Raw genomic sequence first — 24,508 nt, forward strand, 5'->3', positions numbered from 1 at the left:
GTTCTTGGCCTATGTCTGTGCTATTCTTCACTGGGGACTTCTCTGGGTATTGTTGAAGTCCTACTTACCTTTTAAGACCTAATGTAAATGGAACCACAATGTGAAGACCGTCCTGATTCCACCACTGAGAACTGATTACTTATTCCTTATAGTCTTGGTGTCACTCACAACCCTAGTTCGCAATTTTCCAGTCAGCCCAGCATTACAGGCACTTAGGTGTCTGTTTTTTTTTGAGCTTGTGGACAACACCCCAGGGATGCGTTTGATTGCCGTTTGTGTTTCCTCAGCACCTCCATTTAGCAACTCCTCATTAAATCCGTGACAAGAAATGGAAGCCATACATATTATATTTATGAATTTTTTTATTTGAGTAGGGTTGACAACTAATCCTACATTAGCTTCAGGTGCACAGCATAGTGGTTCAAAGTTTGTACATTATGCTATGCTCATCAGAACTGTAGCTACTGTCTGTCACCATGCAACGCTATTATGATATCACTGACTTATTCTTTATGGTGTGCCTTTTATTTCCATGATTTATTCATTCCATAACTGAAAGCCTGCATATAAATAACTGGAGGCCTGCATGTAAAGACCAGTTCTTAAATGTATATTTCAAAAAGAAAGTTCTTATTTTCCCTTGAAATATAATTGACATGCATTAGTTTCGAGTGTACAACAAAATAATTTGATATTTGTATGTATTTAGAAATGATCATGGCAATGTCAACATCTATCGCCATACATACAGAATTTCTTCCTTGTGATGAGGACTTTTAATGTCTATTAAAAGAATCTTTTATTTTTTACTGTGTTCATTTTTAAATCTGCCCTATCATTCTTAAAATCTTTATCAACACTAAGCACACACTGAGTATCTTGTTTTTTAAAAATTTAATCCAGTGGGTGTGGTTCATAAACAATGAATTCTGGAACACTGAAAAGAAATTTAAAAATAAAATAAAAATTAAAAAAAATTTAAAAACTTAATCCAGGGACACCTGGGTGGCTCAGTCGGTTAAGCAGCTGACTTCAGCTCAGGTCATGATCCCAGGGTTCTGGGATTGAGTCCTGCATAGAGCAGGGAGCCCACTTCTCCCTCTCCCTCCTGCTGCTCCCCCTGCTTGTGTGTGTGTACTCTCTCTCTGAAATAAATAAAATATTTAAAAAATTAATCCATTCAAACATTAGTTGCTTTGGAAAACATAAGGTAGAATTCATATAAATACAAGATAAAAGTGTTTCTGAATTGTGATTTAAAAGCAATCACTTGCTGGATTTCAAATTTATGTTTCAAACTGGATCCTGTACAGATGAAGCCTGAATCAGGTGCCATGCCGTTTCTCTGGTTTTGATGGGGCAGGGCTCCCACCCCAAGGAATTTTCCTTTGCAGTGGCCTCTGCTGTCCAAGGACTGGATCAGTGGAAATGAATAGCCAAAAGTATATCTTGCTACATAATAAATGGTTGATGGATGCAATGCACTTCCCCATACACACACCACACACACACACACACACACACACACACCACACACACACACACACACATAATGTGAACATGTGGACAACAGATGATTTTTAGATGTGACTAACATAATCATTAAGCATTTTTAGCAAATGCTTCTCTAGTCTCATTGTCCTGAATTTGAAATACAAGAAGTTGACTGCATTTCAGAATCCTGAAGTTTAACTTGGATCCCTTTGAAGTCTTTTATTATGATTGATGAATCATTTCAACATTTTCTTACATTCAAAGGCTCACAGTAAAAGATAAAATCAAGTACCTTGCTAATCAAGGATACCACAAAAGACTGGAAATCAGGCGAAAATGTGACATGAGCAGTAATACTAAACTCAAAAACATGTATCAATCACTACAAATTTCAAAGAATTTGGAAACATTTAAAGCTCTTAAAAAGTGCACAGGACTGATTTCAGAAACCATTTGGGAAATATTTGGGTGCTATTTGTAATAGAAGTAAACTTCACTTTGATACTTTTCTTGAGCAAATGTTTTGCAATAGAGTTTGGCATCACAAATCAAGGACGGAGAAAGGTTCTGTACTTGCCTGTTTGCAAGGGGATTCCCAGGATAGGGCTGGGTTTCCTCCCCTTGTCTATGTCAGCTGCTGATGAGACAAAACTTGCTTTCTTAAGGGAGGCTATGTTTATGTCCAGATGGGGAGGGTTATCACTCACAGACTACGGTTTTGGGGTTCTTAGAAAGGACTGCTAAAGACCTGACTTGCCCTTTATTCCACTTTCAACACACTGAGACAAGCTCTAAGGATGACTAAACCTTAGAACTGCTTGCTGAGAGCTTCAGAGAGAGCTACCAGCACCCTGGGGGGAACGTCAGACTAGGTCCACAGTGGGAACCCACAGAAGAGGAGCTGCCCAGCCCAGGGAGCCAGTGGGAGCACAGGGATTGTTAATGAGCTAGCTAGCAAACAAAGCAGATGTAGGTATCAAGACTGTCAAGGGCAAGGATCCAGACCACGCCTTCAAAACAACAAATTCCAAAGATGTTTTGAAAGCAAAGACCAGCAACTTCTTATAATCTGGCTTCACCCCCATTTTTAAAAACTAGGAATTGACCCCACCCCCACAGTTGGGGTCAGACAGCTGTTTGTCCAGCCCAGTCGTGCCATTGTCTTATAGACTTGCTTCATTGTGTTACTTTCTGGATCAGAAATCTTCACCCATCCTCCCCTCCTTTAAGGGGCAGCCCAGAGTCTTTAGCTGGTGCTCAAAGCCATCTAAAAACTGGGTCAGACTTACTCTTGTAGGCTTATGTTCCCTGTTCACCATTGCCAGAATGATTTTTCTTCTTTGCTCTCATCCAATAGAAACTTTGCCCAGACTCCAACACTGTCTCACATCTCACCACCTCCAGAAAAATTTCCCAGCGCATCCAAGATAAATGAGACCATTTCCTCAATTATACCTGTAATGTGTCTTCTGGCCTGTCATCTTCGGGATGCTCAGTCCATGCTGTCTAATGCTGTTGCCCTGTATATACCCATTGAGAACCCTGGGCTGCCATAAGCTTATAGACAATAAGGGACACTTCATTTTCCCTTTTCTATTCATCAGCACTAGGCACAATGCCTAGCATGCATAGCAGTGGCCTAGCACATACTGTTGAGTATGTGCTAACCAAGTGACTCAGGCTTTATGTAATGCTTGGTACCTAAAGTAGTTTACATATAAACCCATCCAGCCATCCGTCCATCCCTCCCTCCACCCATCCATCCATCCATCCATTTCTACATTGACTACCTACTCCATCCAGCTCTGTGGTTGGCCCTGGAAATACTGCAATGAATAATAAAATCATGGTGCCTATCTTCATAGAGTTTATAATTTTGTGGGAAAGAAAGAGTTGTACAACTAACAATCATGATGTGGTGGGTTACTCTTATTGAAGGCTTGCTCTGTGCTAGTCACTATGCTAAGTACTTCTTCATATTATCTTATTGAATTCTCATTAGCACCCTTGGACATAAGCATTATTATCTCTTTCTGATGGATCAGAGAATAGAAGCTAGCATGTTTGTTAGCTTAACTGCCCAAAGCCATCCGGCTAGTGAGTGGACAAGTGGGAGGCTGACCCAGATTGTTTGGACTCCAGAGCCTCTGCTTTTTAAGCACCACCTGGTATAAATAATTACTAATATTAGGGGGATGGCAGATACCACAAATGTGACACGTGTAACTTTCGTACAGCTGCTATTACAAATTACCACAGACTTAGTGGCTTAAAACAACACAAATTTATTATCTTAAAGTTCTGTGGGTCAGAAGTCTACCATGGGTCTCACAGGCTAAAACCAAGTGGTGGGCAGGATTGCATTCCATCAGAGGCCCTAGGAGGAATTTCATTTCTTTGCCTTTTTCCACCTAGAGCTGCCCAGTTTCCTTGACTCACGCCCCCTTCTTACATCCTCAAAGCCAGCAATGTCACTTCTCTCTGACCTGTCTTTTATCTTCATGTGTTTCTCTGACTACTGGTGAGAAAGGCTCTCTGCTTCTAAGCACTCGTGTGATTATATCTGGCCCACTTGGATAATCCAGGACAATCTCTCTATCTCAAGATTCTCAATCACAGCTGCATGGCTCCTCTTACCCTGTAAGGTAACATATTAACAGGTTCTGAAGATGAGGGCATGGATATCTTTGGGGGGCCCAAACCCCCAAACCATAAGATGGTCTACTGGCCAAACCATAAGATGATGTAGCAGGGGAACAGTTTGGATTTACACAAAGGGCTCAGGCTTCCTGGGAGGGACAGGCACCCCAGGCTGAGGACCAAGGAGGTGTAAGGCCCCTGAAACGACACAGACCTAGGGCCTTACCAGGTCTGAGAGTGATCAGCTGTGGTGAGTGGGGGAGGGAGAGTGGCTCCTGGGTGGCTGGAGAGAGTAGCAGGGGTCAGATCATGAAAAACATAGCTGGCAGGGTAGGGAAGGATTCTGTTATGATTCTGGGAAGAAAAGGGCAGTGAGTAAAAGGGTCAAATAAGGGACATGATTGATTTGCATATTTAGATCACTTTGCTGCTGTGTAGAGAACACGTTGGTAGGGAGCACAAGTGTGTGCAATTAGTAAGGCATTTTAATAGTTCAGGTGGGAGATTGTTGACGGCGTGGACTAGAATAGGGGTACTGTAGGTGAGGAGAGGCCAGTCTGGCCAGCAGAGAGCAGGGCTGGTGATCACTTGGATGTGAGGCACGTGAGACATATTCAAGTTTCTAAGGGGGATAACCAGAAGGGGTAGGGCCTTTATGTTGACACAATGGTGGCTCGAGAAGACCAGGCTTTGGATGGCAGTGAGGATGACCAGAGCCAAGTGGCTGTAGGAGCAAAGACAATTAATAGAGGAAAGAAATTTTATCATGGTAGTAGGAGGCCAGTGAGTTGAAACAGGGCAAAATTTGGCAGATTCATTCCTTTTAGTTCTGTGATTGAATATTTTTAGGGGCCATACTGCCTTTTTTTTTTTTAAACTCCTGGAAAAGGCTTTATTGTTTCCATCTGGTTCACGACTTGGGAGAGGTCTCCAGGGTGGTTAACATGCTTAGTGGCTGTGGGGACAAGCCCTGGGACCAGAGGGATGCCAGAGAGCCCCTCAAAGACTGCAGGGCCTCAGAGGCTCCTGGTTGTGCTTGCAGGTGATTCTCTTGAAGAGGTCCTGGACCATCCCAGGCTGCAGGCCAGCCAGCGTGCAAAGCTGAGTCTGTAGCCATTGTCTTTTTGATGAGTTTCACCTCCTTACCGAAGACATGATTCTCCAGGAAGTCACAGAGATGGGGCTGTGCATAGGAAGAACCAGGGCACATAGATCCATAAGAGCCTGGTTCTCAGGTTCCTTCTCCAGAACCAGGGTGGATTCCATGGATCCAGGGCTTTACCCCGTTCACCCCTGGGATGCATCTGCACATCCTGGGAGAGGGTGCAGCTGCTGCATTAGTTGGGCATCTTCAAGGGAGGCTCAATGCTGTTGCAGTTCTCTAAGCCAACTCATAGAAGAAGTGGCCCAGCACTTTAGCACCACATTGTCACAGTGAAATAGAAACCTTGAGAGTGGTAGGTATAGAGACCTGCAGATGTGGCTGATGGCGGCCTCCACCTCAGTGGAATAATTCTGATGAATCTGGGAGCTCATGGTGATTGGTAATAAGGAGCTAAACTCACACTAGGGAGCTGGCTGGTCCTGAGGCAGGGGGTGGCTTGAGAAGACGGTCTGAAGGTTGTGCCTGTAAAAAGGTTTGAAGGATGGTTGCACGCTGGTGGAAAGAGAGTTCCTGGGTTTGTTCTGTCTGACCACTGTTGAAGCAAGAGACCGGTTGGGTGCACTGCCTGAGAAGTCATATTGTTCTAGGAGGACTCAATACACAATCTTAAACTGTCTTCTGGAAAATTATGCAGATGAAAAATTCTTGATGTTGGTTGGTTGATTACGGGCAAACAGATGTGTTATCATATTTCAGCCTCTTCATCTTAATAACCAAACATTCTTTTTCCTCCTTGCACTGGTACCTTAGTGTGCACCATATGGCTTCCTCTGATCCTTAGTCTGATGGCAGAATGATTCTTGGGCACAGTACAATGTGACCTTGATTTTTAGTAAGATTCATTTTGTTCTTCAGTAAATATGTATAGAATTGTATATTGTCAACAACATTAAACATTTTGCGAAAAGAAGATTCTAGAGAAAATTTGTTTTGGCCTGAGTTAATTATGGGACAAACAAGGAAAAGCAATCAAACCCACCATGTAACACTGAGTTAACCAAATGGCATTCATGCATTTGTAACCCAACAAGTTACTTTATTACCCATCCTAGGATGAGAGTCCATGATTACCTTGTTTAGAATTCAAAGCATGACCTCATCTACTAAAACATGTTAGGTTTAGAACTCCATACTGGAAGAGAATAGACTAGATCTCCCAGTAAGCAAGAACACTTTGGAATTCTGAACTGGCTTCCCTTATCCCCAGGGACTACAGTTGTCTGCATTGTGGTGGACTTGGATGCCCCGACTTCTGTAGAGGGACATTCCTTTTGTTCTTCTCTATAGTCTTTTCAGCGGTTTCCAAACTTCAGTGAGCATAAGAATTACTCTATGAGGGCTGTGCAGATAAAGCCATGGATCTCATGCTAGACTCTCAATATAAGACAATTTTCAGGGTACTTAGACTTTAATTTTTGCCTTTGGCTCTGATTTTAGAACTTAGACTCCATTGGGTTCTCAGAACCTAGCGCAATCTGGGGCTATGATTCCAAGTCTGATTTTGGGAGACATTTCAGCACCCGCCTCTGAATAGAAGAGAGGCGGGAGTTAGAGACATCAAGGGAACACATCATTGTGAAATTGACTGAAATAACTAAAAGAGTGTATGTGTCATATGTGTGGTCACGTGTATGGCAGAGGGGTCCTGGCATAGGAACACAGCAGTTATTGTCATGTGCTGGTGTAACAATGGAGGTGGACCTAGGATATATGCAATGAGATTCCCTTTCCACAGGAAGGACCAAGGTTGTCACCTAGTACTGTACAAGCCTATCATAGTTTCAGTACAGAGAAGTTTCTGGGGGCCACCACCTAGCTCGTGGGGCGCATTAACAATACCACAGCCTTAGCAATGACTTTGGATAGTCATATGGGCACCTGCCATGTTAAAACAGATTTATTAATTTGAAGTTTTGTGGTCTTTTATCATTTTGATTGCATTTTATTGAAATGTTATTGTAATTTTATAGTGGCAGGGGTATTCTAGTAGAGGGAACTTATTTTGGTTTGGATGGGTTCGTATTGAAGAAATATATAATTTGAGCAAGTTACTCAGACTGGGATGTGATGCATTTGGTGTTGCATAGAGATCACTCCAGGAATTTATATGCTCCAGTCCGCTCTCAAACACTCACTGCACATGTGGGTCAGAAGGTGAGGAGGTGGAAAATGTGGGAAATGTTTTCCCATAAAAAGGGTCCATCTCTCGTTCAATTTAGTGGAATACTGCTGTTTACTATTCCTAAGAACAATGAGGCAGCGTGTTATATCCTTCATAGCCACTGGTGAAAATACGTAAGGTAATTACAAGTATTACATAAAGAAGTCCTTATTAATTCTGTAGTTCCAAAGTGCAAAGTTATAAAAATATCAGACACTGAAGCCTCTGCATGCCCCTAACACAACCCATATGAAATACGGTGTAAAATCCATTTAGGAAAAAAACCATATGTAAGTGAATTTAGCAGAAAAACCTCTTAGAAAACAGCCACAAAGATAAGACTGGGTAAAAAGAGTAAAACAAACAAACAGAAGCTGGAAAGGCTGTTGTCAGTGCAAACCTTGACTTTCAAGCTGTCATCTCCTTGCTTGGTGTAAAATAAGCAGAGGGGCCTTCAACTTTCTGTGGTCCCTTAATGCGCTGTGGGGACTGATGCGGACACACTGACTGACCACTTGCTTATCTTCGAACTCCAGCAGCTTGTATGTACTCAGTGAGTGGTTCGAGGAAGGAATGGAGTATGTGCTTCCAGACTGACTTCTATTCAAGCATCACTTAACATGGGACTCAGACCATTGGCAGCTGCTGTAAATGAAGTGCTTCTTCTAGACACATGGGTTTTTAAAGCTTGCATGTTGATTTTGAGAGAGACCGTGCAAGTGCATGCTGCTTTCCTGGGCTGGTGCCTTGCTTCTGTGTACCTGATTCATCATGGACTGTGCTCATCCCAGCTTGGCCCAGCTGTGTATGCTGCAGCAAATCTGCCTGCAATCCCACCCTTGGCCCTTGAGACTATTCTGATCAGTGGCACTAACCAATCCATCTTCACAGGTGAATGGGGCCTGGAATGACTTCTATTTCCTTCTGCCCTGAGTCTAGTGAGCCTCAGGTATCCTTCCTACCCCAGGTATCCAGGAAAATTGAAGCCTTACTTACCCTCTCATCTTTTCTGAAAGCTTGGGTGAGTAGTCCATTGATGAGACCTCCTCAGAACGAGTATGCACACCAGTTTTCCACTAGGATTGGAGCCCCACCCCGCCCCTGGCTAGACAAGTATGTTCCCATCCGGAGTCTTGCATCTTCCTTCTCAGGCAGACTCTGAGCCCCTGCACTGGTACAGGTTGGATTCCTGGAGGACTGTATGGTCAAAAGCCTTGGCTTTCTGTCTAGGGCTTTGTTTAAGATTTTATTGATTTATTTGACAGACAGAGATCACAAGCAGGCAGAGAGGCAGGGAGAGAGAGAGGGGGAACTAGGCTCCCTGCAGAGCAGAGAGCCTGGATCATGAGCTGAGACGAAGCAGAGGCTTTAACCCACTGAGCCACCCAGGCGCCCCTAAGGCTTGGTTTAGATTATGTCTCAGCACCCAGCACTGCTCCTTCCCTTCTGCATATGTGAGTTCACTTTTCAGCTTTATAGATTTTGCTCAAACAAAATCTGAATTGCCTATCATTGAAATGAGAACTGCATTACTGCTTACTAAAAATGTACGTTAGGGGCACCTGGGTGGTTCATTGGTAAGCGTCCAACTCTTGATTTCAGCTCAGGTCATGATTTCAGCGTTGTGGGACCCAGCCCCGAGGTGGGCTCCATGCTGGGCATGGAGCCTGCTTGGGATCTTTGTCTTCCTCTTCCTCTGCCACTTCCCCACTGCATACAGTCTCTTTCTAAAAAAAAATGTATATTAGGAATGGTGTGCATATGGATTCAGAGGTGAAGTCCAGTTAGGGTTGGTACATCTTTGGGAGTCCTCTAAATAATCTGACCACTATTGCGATACTGGTTCTTGGCATTTGGTGTAACTGAAAAAGGAAATCAGAGGCTTGAGCTGGTTTATAGGTTTATTATACCTCAACATGAAGGTTTTTTATTACTTTCTTTTTTAATTTATTTTTATTTTTTAAAGATTTATTTATTTATTTGACAGAGAGAGATCACAAGTAGGCAGAGGCAGGCAGAGAGAGAGGGGGAAGCAGGCTCCTGCTGAGCAGAGAGCCCGATGTGGGGCTGGATCCCAGGACCCTGGGATCATGACCTGAGGTGAAGACAGAGGCTTAACCCACTAAGCCACCCAGGTGCCCCTTTTTGTTAGTTTGTTTGTTGATTTTTTTTCACCTACTTGCAGGAATAGCTCAGTAGCTAGCAGTTCCCACTCATCCATTTGTCAGTCCAAGCAGGAGATACACCTACCAATCTGCACTGAGCAAATGGGGAGTGGCAGTGTTGGCCCGTGACTGGACTTTAGGAGAAGGGAAAGCCTAGGGTTCCCTGGACTATTGAATGTCCATTTGGTTTCTCAGGTTGACATGGGCAGTAAAAGAAATATTAAGATGTAAGAGAGGTCTAGGGGGGCAGTGAATTCTTGTTCTTTTATTCTCTCTGAGATATCTCCCATTATTCTTTGGGAGAAACATCAGGCTCTTTCCCCAGTGAAAAAGATCAAGCCACTAGACAGAGGGCATGGATGGTGGGAGCATCTACTTGCAGAGACTAATTATTTGAAGCTCACTCTGCAAACTACCACACTACCAGCCTTTGCTCCTGCTCCTTTGCTTTTCTCTGTCCAACCTGTGATTTTTACTGCTCTTCACCCTCTGTGCCAGAATCCAGTGTCCAGATGCATAGTTGGATGTATGTCTTTTCTTTGAAAGATTTATTATTTATTTTAGAGAGAGAGTGCACATGCAAGAGAGAGAGTGAGAAGAGGATGGGGGCAGAGGCCACTGGGGAGAGATAATCCCACTGATCCTGGAGCCTGATGCAGGACTCTATCTCAGGACCCTGAGATCATGACCTGAGGCAAAACCAAGAGTTGCATGTCTTTAAGCGCCATCCCTTTCCACAAGCAAAACTGTCTTCTTGTGGGCCCCTTGGTGGATTTTAAGAATGTCTCAGAGAATTGATGCATAATGATGGTTTGTAATTTGAAAATGGATGACATTATAAATACCAAAGGCAATGCTAGCCAGAAAGTAGGTTTTGGGGTTTGGTTGTTGGGGTAGAGGATTATAATAGCTTCCTTTCCAATTTTTATAGGAAGCCAAGTTCCAAAACCTGGAATAGGGGTTTGAGCACAGGGAGAAGATGAGATGATGACACAGGGCGGATGAGACTTCAGGCTGTGGATACTTGGAACCATCACAGGCTGTACCAAAGACGTGAACTTTCCCAGCATCTTCACTCACTAATGAAAACTTTGTGACATCTGCGATTGCATTATCTTTTAAATTCCCTTTCTAACCATTGTTTCGGGTAGTCTGGTACTTCATTAGTAATGATTTTACTGACAGTTCCCTTAAACAGTCTCTGAATTCAGGTGGAGGAAGATGGATTTTTAACTAATCTTTTTTGGCATAAACATATATCATATAGGAGACTAACTATTTTTTCCATTTTTCATTTGTTTTTCTTTGGTGTTATCTGACATTAGGTTGTCAGAACAAATTAAAGCAGTGACTGAGCAATAATTGCTTTGTGATATAAAAGATGGGTAAAAATGCTTTTTTTTAACTAACTAGATGCTCTATTTCCTCCATCTCAAACATTTAAGGCAAGCGACTGTGTATTTAGCAGACAGGCTTATGGTTGTATTTATGACCTGGCCCGTCTTTTGAAAGTGGGGATTTGTACTGAATAATTTGTATTTGTGGACTTCAGGGCTCAGCTTTCTTGGATCAGTGCCAACCTCCTCTTCCTTTTGTGTGAGCACACGTTGGTCTTGCTGTTAATGCTAATTTTGTCTGCCCACTGTACCCTGTCTTCACACCATCCACTGGCATCCTACAGGGGCAGCTGACCTCCTTTCCATATAACTGAACTGTTCGGAGAGGCTGGATTCTTTCTAAGAAGACACTTCAAAACCCAATTTGAGAGCAGAGTGACAAACTCCTTAGGACCCTAGGTCCAAGATGCACGGAGGCATGCAAAAAAACAAAAAAACAAAAAACAACCACAAAAAAAACCCACCACCACCAACAAAAAACCCCCCCCAAAACCAAAAACCATGTACCACTGTCATATTCTTAATTATTTCAGCCGTTTCCTTGGTAGATTCCAGGGGTTTTTATCTATGTTATTATTTTCAGAGTGGGGAAAGTGAAACAGTCCTTTTGTTTCCCCTCCCAATTAGTACAAGCAATAATTAGAATTCTCGGTCCTTGGAGCTCTATGTGGTCTCATGAAGACTGGTTGACGGGTGGGACCTAGGCATGTGAGTCTGGTTGTGGGGAGTATAACTTGTATAGGAAATCTGAAAAGATAGAATGTCGCCTCTTAAAAGAGAGGGAAACTCTCTCAGGTTGGCCAAGAGAGATGCTCAGGTCATTAGCTGAGTAAGGTAGATTATCTGGGCAAAAGTTTCATTGGAAGATCACCCCTACCAGCAGGTTATTGAAATGGGAAACTGTGGTTAGGCTCATTGAGTTTTCTTACTGTCCGTTCAGGCGAAGCCAAACCAGGATGAAAATGATGGCTGACTGCGTCTGAGCTTTTATCCTATAGATTCATGTGACTAAACCTCAAATCTTCAAGAGCAAGGTGTTGGATTCCAGAACTGCCTTAAAACGGCTATGTGGTAGTGTATATGCACATGTGCATGAGTGTTTTAGACCAATATCTTGGGGGGGAGATATGACTCAATTATTGTTTTATTAACATAAAATGTATATATTAGCCCCAGGGGTATAGGTCTGTGAATCATCAGTCTTACACACTCACAGCACTCACCATTACACATTCCCTTCCCAGTGTCATAACCCAGCCAACATATCCATCCCACACTCCTCCCTCCAGCAACCCTCAGCCTGTTTCCTGAAATCAAGAATGAATCAATTATTAATTTAGGATTATTTGACTACACAAGAATCAATACCAATAGGCACTTGTAAATTTCTAGATTGACTAGGTAAACAAGAGTCAAAACAGATTGAATTTTACTCTGTGTTCTTGTGGTGGAGTAGTGAAGTTACAGGACACAACCCAACCCAGGTCCCCAGGAATCGGTGGCCTCTGAGAAACGGCCCAGAAAATAGGTTGGAGAGTTCTGAATAGATCTGGGACCACAATGGGGAACAGAACGTGTCAGCAGTAATGTTCTGGAGGGGAAGTGGAGGATGGGGGAGGGGTGAAGTGTGTCCAGGGTTAGTGGGACTCGAACCAAACCATGGAAATGAGATGGACAAGAAATAAAAAATCTAACAGAGGGGCAGTGACGTTGACAAGGGAGGCCCTGGAAGGGTTTCTTGGACTGGGAGCCTTCTTATTGCTCCAAATATGAGGAAATGTCTTGTGGCGTAATATTTCTCCTTTACAGAGACTATTCTGTTTGAATGAATGAATATTTAATCCCAGATCACTAGATAATTTTATTTAGACTTTGATCTTTTTCTTAAGGAATTATCTGGATGTTTGGAAATCTGTTTTCACCCTTTTACCTTAGAAATTCTGGATAGAGTCGAGAGTGTCCCACTGTTTTCTAACTGGCCCTGATGTGTCATATTATATTAATACAATGCCTGATGTTAAATGACTGTGGATTCCTTGTGTAAATCCTCTTAGGTGGGTCATTCTTCTAAAATGGTATGAAATTTACTTTATGGTTTTTTACTTACAATTTTTGGCCTATAGTTGTGAGAGTGGTCTATAGGACTTTTGTCTCATTTCTGGGTTTTCCTCTCATCTCTGGTTTTGGTTTCAGGACAGTTTGGTTTTAGAACAGTTGTATAAATAATGTTGGCCAGATTTCTTTACTTTCTATGTTCTTCAATGATTATATATATTATAAAAACAACCTATTCCTTATTTAAAAGATTTTATTGCTTGGAGGTAAATTTTGGGTAACTTATCTAATTTTTCCATAGTATCAGTTTACTAAAGGAGATGTTCTTGCTTTTGTTTTTATAATGAACATTTTCTTTAAAAAATTTTTTTATTAACATATATTATTTGTTTCAGGGGTGCAGGTCTGTGAATCAGTAGTCTTACACAATACACAGCACTCACCACAACACATACCCTCCCCAATGTCCATCACTCAGCCACCCATCCCTCCCACCCCTCTACACCCCAGCAACCTTCAGTTTGTTTCCTGAGATTAAGAATCTCTTACGGTTTGTCTTCCTCTCTGGTTTCATCTTGTTTCATTTTTCCTCCCTTCCCTGATGATCCACTGCCTTGTTTCTCAAATTCCACATATCAGTGAGATCATATGATAGTTGTCTTTCTTTGATTGACTTATTTTGCTTAGCATAATACCCTCTAATTCCAACCACCTTGTTGCAAATGGCAAAATTTCATTTTTGATGACTGCGTAATATTCCTCTCTCTGTGTGTGTGTGTGTGTGGTGTGTGTGTGTGTGTGTGTGTGTGTATCTTCTTTATCCATTCAACTGCTGATGCACGTCTGGGCACTTTCCATAGTTTGGCTATTGTGGACATTACTATATATATTACTATACTATGCTATAAACATTCAGGTGCACATGCTCCTTCGGATCACTACATTTGTATCTTTAGAGTAAATACCCAGTAGTGTGATTGCTGGGTCATAGGGTAGCTCTATTTTCAACATTTTGAGGAACCTCCATACTGTTTTCCAGAGTGGCCACACCAGTTTGCATTCCCACCAGCAGTGCAAAGAGGGTTCCTCTGCATCCTTGTCAACATCTGTCATTTCCCGACTTGTTAATTTTAGCCATTCTGACTGATGTGAGGCGGTGTCTCATTGTGGTTTTGGTTTGTGTTTCCCTGATGCTGAGAGATGTTGAACACTTTTTCATGTGTCTCTTAGCCATTTGGATGTCTTCTTTGCAGAAATGTCCATTCATGTCTTCTGCCCATTTCTTGACTAGATTATTTGTGCTGAACATTTTCTTGAATATGCCATTTCTAGAAGATTTTCAGTTATTGACACAGATCTATATGGAATATTCTTTTATGTTAGAATCTTTGGATTTATGGGCATTTCTACTTTTCATTTGCATAGGTATTTTTATTTTCTGATTTGATTTTCTGCGTTTGAGTAATTAGAATTGTATATTTGTGTATAAGTTTTCCAAAGAAATAACACTATTTAAACAATATAATTTCTACCTTCTATAGATTTGCTTGCTTTTTTCATTGAAGGCTTAGTTCATCTCTTATTCTTTTTCTAGTATTAAGAAAATTTAAATGTGAACTTTCCTATGAGAACTATTTGATCTTACTACAAACATTTTGTTAATTTTAAAATATTATTTTAAAAGTCCACTTGTTGGTTTGTTCCAATATTTATTCAAGGATTATTTAAGAGGATGCATATTCATTTCTATGTAGTAGTTTTTTTGTTTAAATACTATTACTCATTTCTAATTATTTTTGCTTCATATTATGATGCTATAGCATTCAGCAAGTATTTATGATTGTTATATATTCATTTTGGGTTCTATTTTATTGATATAAAATTACAGTCTTTGTCCTGTTTAATATTCTACCTGGAACTCAACTTCATCAGAAATAAACTGTCATACTTCCCTATTTTTAAAATCTATTTATTTTATTTTTTTTTTATTTTTATTTATTTTTTATTTTTTTTCTTTTTTTTTTCTTTTTTTAAATTTTTTTATTTTTTCAGCATAACAGTATTCATTATTTTGCACCACACCCAGTGCTCCATGCAATCCGTGCCCTCTACAATACCCACCACCTGGTGCCCCCAACCTCCCACCCCCCACCCCTTCAAAATTCTCAGATCGTTTTTCAGAGTCCATAGTCTCTCATGGTTCACCTCCCCTTCCAATTTCCCTCAACTCCTTCTCCTCTCCATCTCCCCTTGTCCTCCATGCTATTTGTTATGCTCCACAAATAAGTGAAAACCATATGATAATTGACTCTCTCTGCTTGACTTATTTCACTCAGCATAATCTCTTCCAGTCCCGTCCATGTGCTACAAAACTTGGGATTCATCCTTTCTTTCTTTTTTTTTTTTTTTTTTACAGCTTTATAAACATATATTTTTATCCCCAGGGGTACAGGTCTGCGAATCGCCAGGTTTACAAACTTCACAACACTCACCATAGCACATACCCTCCCCAATATCCATAACCCCACCCCCTCTCCCACCCCCCTCCCCCCCATCAACCCTCAGTTTGTTTTGTGAGATTAAGAGTCACTTATGGTTTGTCTCCCTCCCAATCCCATCTTGTTTCATTTACTCTTCTCCTACCCCCTCAACCCCCCATGTTGCATCTCCTCTCCCTCATATCAGGGAGATCATATGATAGTTGTCTTTCTCCGATTGACTTATTTCGCTAAGCATGATACCCTCTAGTTCCATCCCACGTCGTCGCAAATGGCAAGATTTCATTTCTTTTGATGGCTGCATCGTATTCCATTGTGTATATATACCACATCCTTCTTTATCCATTCGTCTGTAGGTGGACATCTAGGTTCTTTCCGAAAGAACCTATTTTTTTATTTTATAAACATATATTTTTATCCCAGGGGTACAGGTCTGCGAATCGCCAGGTTTACACACTTCACAGCACTCACCATAGCACATTAAAATCTATTTTTAAAAAAGATTTTATTTATTTATTCAACAGACAGAGATCACAATAGGCAGCGAGGCAGGCAGAGAGAGAGGGAGAGGTAGGCTCCCCACTGAACAGAGAGCCTGATGCGGGGCTTGATCCCAGGACCCCGGGATCATGACCTGAGCTGAAGGCAGAGGCTTTAACCCACTGAGGCACCCAGGCGCCCCTTAAAATATATTTTTAAAATTTATGTAATCTTTGCACATGCTTTCTTAACTTTTTTTTTTGGTCATTTTTTGGTCATATTTCAACATACTTCTTGAGGAGTGTGTTTGATTTTAAAAAATCCAATCTGATCACCTTTTAATGTTTTTATTTGTTTCTGCCATGATTCTTATGCTGTTTTTTTGGGTAAGTTGTTTTTTTCCTTTTGCCCATGTTTTCTGTTCTTTTTTTGAGTACTTATTTTATCTTTACACGTTCTTGGGATTTTGAATTGATGTACTCTAGTTTTAATTTTACTAGTTGCTGTCTAAGTGAAAAAATTTCAAAAATGTGTATATCTATAGATAATCAAAATTGAGAATGAAAAATATTTTTTAAACTCTCTATATCAATTAAGGGATTTAATGCATGTTTACTTCCCTTTCCCATTCTTGAGAATGAAAAAATATAACCTGTATTTTTCCATTCAGATGATTGATATTAAATATTTATTTATGTTTATTATTCTCTATCTGTTAGAGGTATTTTACATGTGTATTTAGTCCAGTCAATATTTCCATAATCTTCATTCAGATCATTCTTCATGAAATTTCAGTGTTCACAACCAGTCCTTTTAGATCACAGCTTTATTTTTTTGAGTCCTCTCTTTTTTTTTTTTTTAAGATTTTATTTATTTGACAGAGAGAGATCACAAGCAGGCAGAGAGGCAAGCAGAGAGAGAGAGAGGAGGAAGCAGGTTCCCTGCAGAGCAGAGAGCCCCATGCGGGACTCGATCCCAGGACCCTGAGATCATGACCCGAACTGAAGGCAAAGGCTTAACCACTGAGCCACCCAGGTGCCCCTTGAGTCCTCTCTTGATTATTGGTATATGTCTCTTCATAATCTTTTATTCATTTTAAATTCAGGAAAAACTATTGTTGCATTTTCTTTTAGCTTTCAGTGTCCTAGAAGGAATACTTGAAGCTGTTTTAAATTTTGTTTTGTTTTGTTTCTTTTTCTTTTGCCTTTTCCCCTCTGCCTGAATTCTTTTTTTTTTTTAAATTTTTAAAATTTATTTTCAGCGTAACAGTATTCATTGTTTTTGCAACCACACCCAGTGCTCCATGCAATCCGTGCCCTCTCCAATACCCACCACCTGGTTCCCCCAACCTCCCATCCCCCGCCCCTTCAAAACCCTCAGATTGTTTTTCAGAGTCCATAGTCTCTCATGGTTCACCTCCCTTCCAATTTCCCTCAACTCCCTTGTCCTCTCTAACTCCCCTTGTCCTCCATGCATATTAATTCCTTATGCTCCACAAATAAGTGAAACCGTATGATAATTGACTCTCTCTGCTTGACTTATTTCACTCAGCATAATCTCTTCCAGTCCCGTCCATGTTGCTACAAAAGTTGGGTATTCATCCTTTCTGATGGAGGCATAATACTCCATAGTGTATATGGACCACATCTTCCTTATCCATTCGTCCGTTGAAGGGCATCTTGGTTCTTTCCACAGTTTGGTGACCGTGGCCATTGCTGCTATAAACATTGGGGTACAGATGGCCCTTCTTTTCACTACATCTGTATCTTTGGGGTAATACCCAGTAGTGCAATTGCAGGGTCTGCCTGAATTCTTAAATGACTTTTCCTTCATTCATTTGATTTATGACTTGTCAGAAAGTATCTTGATGTGGCTTCTCTCATCAATTTTGTTTGGAACATGGTGAATAAACACTTTCCATTCACATACTCAGGTGTTTTTTTTGTTTGTTTTCCTGTTTGTCTTTATTTTTGAATTCTAACATTTTCATAAATTATTTTAAGTCAAACTTTCTTTTCAACTTTTCTGGTGTTTTCCTCAAGAATTCATGTATGTTGGGGAGCCTGCGTGGCTCAGTTGGTTGAGCATCCAACTCTTGATTTGCTCAGGTCGTAAGACCTCAGGGTCATAAGATGGAACCCCACATGGGACTCACACTAGCACTTGGTGGGGAGTCTTCTTGGGATTCTCTCTCTCCCTTCCTCTGCCCTCCCCTCTCAAATCAATCAATCAATCAATCAATCGTAAAAAAAAGAAAGAATTCATGGTATGGAAGTTGGCAGCATTGGTTCTGGATATCTGCCATTTTTTACATTTCATTTTATCTTCTTATCTCTTCTCATTTGTTCTGAACACCCAACTTTTCCTCCAACCATAGGTTCAGTTTTTCTACATGATCAAGTCTGCTTTTTGCCAGACATGAAGTGGGTCTTTAAGTTAAGAGGGCAAATGTGTTTTCTTGCCATTATCATCGTCTCACCAGCAACCCTTTAGATTTTATTCTCCTAATTTGCATTCTACCTTGTGTTTTTTTCCTCCCAGCTCTTTGCTAAGTGGAGCCCTCTCTTTGTATCTGTTTTCCTGACCTTCTGAATGGATAGAACATGGGAGAAAAGTATGACCCCCTGCATCTCCTCTTAATGAAGCTCTTGACACCTTGCACTTGGAAATGCCACTCCCTGTGTGCAATGCACCCTCACTGTTTACCCCCTTTCTCCTTTCTTCAAGTCATTTACATAGTTCCCTTCTTCAGATGAAAGTAAAAGTGAGGCTCTGAAGGGATTATAACTATCAAAAACCTGCGCTACCCAGGATGGGGATGGCTGAGCCATTTTCTGTTGCACATAGACCTTGGTTTCTGAGTACAGAGACAGAATAAGGGTCTGAGCTCTAACAGGGCAGCCGTTGGCTTTATTTAGTAATTAGTGACATCTCCTTCCATATTCTGGGAATAGTTTTTCTGCCAATAATAGTTTCATTCTTCTTGTAGGGTTTTCCCTCTTTCTGTATCTTTTTCCCTCTATCTTTTTTCTCCTATGTGGAAACTGGGGGATAGACTGTATTTTAAGCCAGAGATCAATATCAATAGGGTTTTATTTTAAATGGTATTTTTTTTTTTTTACACTCTAGCCATCATTCTCTGTGATGGATCCCATTTAGTCAGAGTTCTCTTTAAAATATCTATAAATACCATGAGACACACAGTGGCAAAGATAAGATGACATGCCTGGAAAGAACCGGGGTGGATAGTTACAGTGTTCTCCCTGAGTCTGTTGCAGAAAACATGTGGATCATGACTTGTCTTGGTGGAAATAAACCTGGATTGGGAACCAGAAGTCAGGAGAACACTACTGGACTATGAAACTATAGGTTTCTGTTTCTTGACCTGTAAAAGGAAGAGACAAAGTAAAAAGATCTCTACAGTCCTGTTGACTCACATTCTACATATTTTTGTAATTATCATAATGAACATCGTGTGCCATTTCATCTTGCTGTTTGCAGAGCAAAGCGTGAGGCAAGAAGAGGATGCTGCTTTCTGATAGGAATGTGGGAAGGTGTACTTGTGGATAGGCAGGATGTGACCTTGCCTTTTGGTGCCAGACCTTAATATATATCTTTATTCCTTGAATTGTTCCATTGGGTGAACAAGGGGAGGAGTTGCATGCCAAGGAGATTTTTCTTTAAGGAAATTAGGGCTGACCAAACAAGGGATTGGTTGCTATTATCAGACACTAATGGCCCCTGATAAGGTGTAATCAGATAGCCCAAACGGCCAGGGTTTAGAGCTAAGTTACCAGGCTCTCTTTATGTAGGAGATACAGTGTGGCTATGCTTGGAATGGATTCTTTTCTCTGTAAATTTTTAATCAGCTCAAAAATTTTCATGGAACAATTTACTCCTCTCCATCCCCTCCCATTACTTAGCTTCTTTTGACCTTGATTAAGTGGAAATGTGAAATATATATGTTGATAGTAATTATTTCTGTATATGTTCTGCAATTACTACAGGCCAAGGGGCTTTTTGTACAAGTCACACAACTTTTTATATCTTTTTTTCCCAGTCATAATGGTGAGAGTCTAAAGTGCCACTTGGAGGGCATTTCTTAACCAGGCACATATATTTTTTGGAACTGGTCCACGTTTTTTGAAATACCAAGTTTCAATTTTCTTATCACACATTTATTTAAAAAAATACACTATCTGGCTTTGTGGAATTGATGGCACAGACAGCAGAGGGAATCTTTCTGACTCTTTCAGGGGGGATTCCTTCTCTGCATTTTAGGTCTGTGGACCTCTACTCTGTCTGTGGCCATGGTGGGGATTTTTACATACACTTTAGCCCTTCATCCACCCCTCAGCCTCACTGCATTTCCTTCCCTGGGCTCAAGTTGCAAATGCATGGATAACAGGATCTTTTCTTTCCCTGGATATTCAATCAGATTCATATCTGGTTTGCTTTCATTCCTTGCCCACGGAAGGTTAGATGCAAAACCTGGTGAGTTTTCTGGAAGCAGATGCAGAGGTGGAGTTTGGTGTGCAGCACATTTTTAGGGAACAACACATAAAGGAACAGAAGAGAAGTAAGATTAGGGAGGAGACACCCACGCTTGGAACAAGCCTGATAATACCTCTGCCAACCTGGAGGGGGGAGCTGTAGAGTGAATAGTATCGTGAGAGGAGCCCACTTTGGCCTGATATGGCTCATCATCTCGCTCAGTCCTTGGGTGTAGGCTGCCTTGAGAGGCCATGAACTTGGGTGAGGTCTTTCTGTAGCTCAGGCAATTCTGAAGGAGTTAATAGCTGGGGCAACCCTTTTTTGAAGGAGGATATGTGTAGGCAGCGCAGCTCTATGTCCATCATATATATCCATCTTTACCAGTCACCTGTCCTTTGGGTGGAACTAAGTCACATAGGACCTCCAGAAGTCTATGGTTGAAGTATGCCACTGAACATGCATGGGATGTGCTTAGAATAGTTCGGTGTGAAACTTCTATAACATATTCCTATGAAAAAGACTTAAACAACTCTGGCTACTTGATTCCTCTAACAACACTGCTATACACTGGGCACCCTGGCAATTTAACAGTAAATGAGTTAGTGACGCACAGTGACCATCTCCTAGTGTTTCACCTTGGGCAAGTTTCTTAACCTCCCAAGCCTGTAATTTTTCTCATTTACAAAGTGGGCGAGACTGGTAAGTCCTATGAGATGGGGTTATTATAAGAATTACAAATGAGAACATATTACAGCACATGCTAGCAGTTCAGTCATGGGAACTGGACTTTAAAAAGAACATTTGTTTCTTCTATGAACACAATTGACCATCATTACAGGTCAGGCATTAAACTATGTGCTTTCTTTCCATTATCATTTTTTTATTTTTAAAAATTTTAATTCATTATTACATTTATTTAAATTTTGTTACTTAGGGATGGGGTAATTGGGTGATGGGCATTAAAGAGAGCATGAGATATGATGGGTACTGGGTAATATACTCAAGTAGTGAATCATTGAACATTATATCAAAAATTAATGATATACTGTACCTTGGCTAATTGAATTTAAATAAAAAAATTGTTAGTTAACATATAGTGCAGTATTGGTTTCTGGAGTAGAATTTAGTGATTTATTACTTACAACACCAGTGCTCATCACAACAAGAGCCCTCCTTAATGCCCATCCCCCATCTAGTGATCTCCCACCCACCTCCCTCCATCAACCTTAAGTTTAACCCTCATTGTTCAGAGTCTCTTATGGCTTGTTTCCCTCTCTTCTTCTTCTTTTTTTTAATTTTCCCCCTTCCCACATGTTCTTCTGTTTTCTTTCTTAAATTCCATGTATGAATGAGATCATATGGTATTTGTTTTTCTCTGACCGACTTATTTTGCTTAGGATAGTATACTCTAGTTCAATCCATATTATTGCAAATGGCAAGATTTTATCCTTTCTAATGGCTGAATAATATTCCATTGCATAGATATGCCATATCTTCTTTATCCATTCATTGGTTGATGGAAATTTGGGCTCTAGTTTGGCTATTGTAGATAATGTTGCTATAAACATCAGGGTGCATGAACCCCTTTGAATCTGTATTTCTTTTATTCTTTGAGTAAGTACTCAGTAGTACAATTCTTGGATCATAGGGTAGTCCTGTTTTTAACTTTTTGAGGAACTTCCATACTGTTTTCCAGAGTGGCTTCACCAGTTTGCATTCCCACCACAGGGCAAGAGGGTTCCCCTTTCTCTGCATCCTTGGCAACATTTGTTGTTCCTGAGTTGTTAATTTTAGCCATTCTGACAGGTGTGAGGTGTTATCTCACTGTGGTTTTGATTTGTATTTCCCTGATGCTGAGTGATGTTGAGCATCTTTTCATGTGTCTTCTGTTGGCCATCTTGATGTCTTCTTTGGAAAAGTGTCTATTCCTGTATTCTGCTCATTTCTTAACTGGATTATTTGTTTTTTGGGTGTTAAGTTTGGCAAGTTCTTTATAGATTTTGATTATTAACCCTTTTTCAGGTATGTCATTTGCAAATATCTTCTCCCATACCATATGCTGCCTTTTAGTTTTTAGTTTTGTTGATTGTTACCTTCACTGTGCAGAAGCTTTTTATCTTTATGAAGTCCAATAATTCAATTTTGCTTTTGTTTCCCTTTCCTCTGGAGATATGTCTAGTAAGAAGCTGCTATGGCTGAGGTCAAAGAGGTTTCTATCTGTGTTCTTCTCTAGATTTCGATGGTTCCTGTCTCACATTACATTCTTCAACTACTTTGAATTTATTTTTGTGTATGGTGTAATAAAGTGGTTCCGTTTCATTTTACTTCATGTTGCTGTCCAGTTTTCCCAACACCATTTGTTGAAGAGACTGTGTTCTTTTCCACTAAATATTCTTTTTTAAAAGATTTTATTTATTAGAGAGAGAGAGAGGACACAAGTGGGGTGAGGGGCAAAGGGAGAGAGAAAAGTATGCTCCCCTGAACAAGGATCCAAATGCAGAACTTTATCCCAGGACTTTGGGATCATGACCTGAGCTGAAGGCAGACCCTTAACTGACTGAACCACCAAGGTGCCCCTCCATTGAATATACTTTCCTGCTTTGTTAAAGATTAGTTCACCATATAGTTATGGGTCAATTTCTGGGTTCTCTGTTCTGTTCCATTGACCTATGTGTCTGTTTTTGTGCCAGTACCATACTGTCTTGAAGACTACAGGCTTGTAATACAGCTTAAAATCTGGAATCATGATGCCTCCAGTTTTGTTTTTCTTTTTCAGAATTGTTTGAGGTCTTCTGTGATTCCCTGCAAATTTTAGGATGGTTTGTTTTAGCTCTGTGAAAAATGCTGGTGATATTTTGATGGGATTGCAATAGATGTGTAGATTGCTTTGGGCTGTATAAACATTTTAACAATATTTGTTCTTCCAATCCACGAGCATGGAATGCTTTTCCATTTCTTTGTGTCCTCTTCAATTTCTTTCATAAGTATTTGTAGTTTTCGGAGCACAGATCTTTACCTCTTTAGTTAGGTTTATTCCTAGATATCTTGTTGGTTTTGGTGCAATTGCAATGGGATCAATTCCTTGATTTCTTTTTCTGCTCCTTCATTATTGGTTTATAGAAATGCGACAGATTTCTGCCCATTGATTTTATATTCTGCAATATTGCTGAATTTGTGTATGAGCTCTAGAAACTTTTTGGTGGAGTCTTCTAGGTTTTCTACATAGAGTATCATGTCATCTGCAAAGAGTGAAGTTTTGACTTTTTCCTTGCCAATTTGGATGCCTTTTATTTCTTCTTGTTGTCTGATTGCAGAGGCTAGGACTTCCAGTACTGGTGAGAGTAGACATCCTTGTCTTGTTTCTGATTGTAGGGGGAGAAGATCTCACTTTTTCCACATGAGCTGTGGGTCTTTCATATATGGCCTTTATGATGTGAGGTATGTTCCCTCTATCTCTACTTTGTTAAGTGTTTTTATCAAGAAAGAATGCTGTATTTTGTCAAATGCTTTTTCTGCATCTATTGACATGATCATATGGTTCTTACCCTTTCCTTGATTAATGTGGTGTACCATATTGATTGATTTACAATAGTTGAACCATTCCTGCAGCCAAGGAATAAATCCCTTTTGATCAGGGTGTATAATTCTTTTTTTTTAAATTTTATATTTTATAAACATATAATGTATTTTTATCCCCAGGGGTACAGGTCTGTGAATTGCCAGGTGTACACACTTAACAGCACTCACCATAGCATATACCCTCCCCAATGTCCATAAACCAACCCCCCCTTCTACCAACCCCCCTCACCCCAGCAACCTCAGTTTGTTTTGTGAGATTAAGAGTCACTTATGGTTTGTCTCCCTCCCAATCCCATCTTGTTTCATTTATTCTCTCCTACCCCCTTAACCCCCCACGTTGCATCTCCACTTCCTCATATCAGGGAGATGATAGTTGTCTT

The sequence above is a fragment of the Lutra lutra genome, chromosome 1 (assembly GCF_902655055.1).
Source record: "Lutra lutra chromosome 1, mLutLut1.2, whole genome shotgun sequence".
Lineage (NCBI taxonomy): Eukaryota > Metazoa > Chordata > Mammalia > Carnivora > Mustelidae > Lutra > Lutra lutra.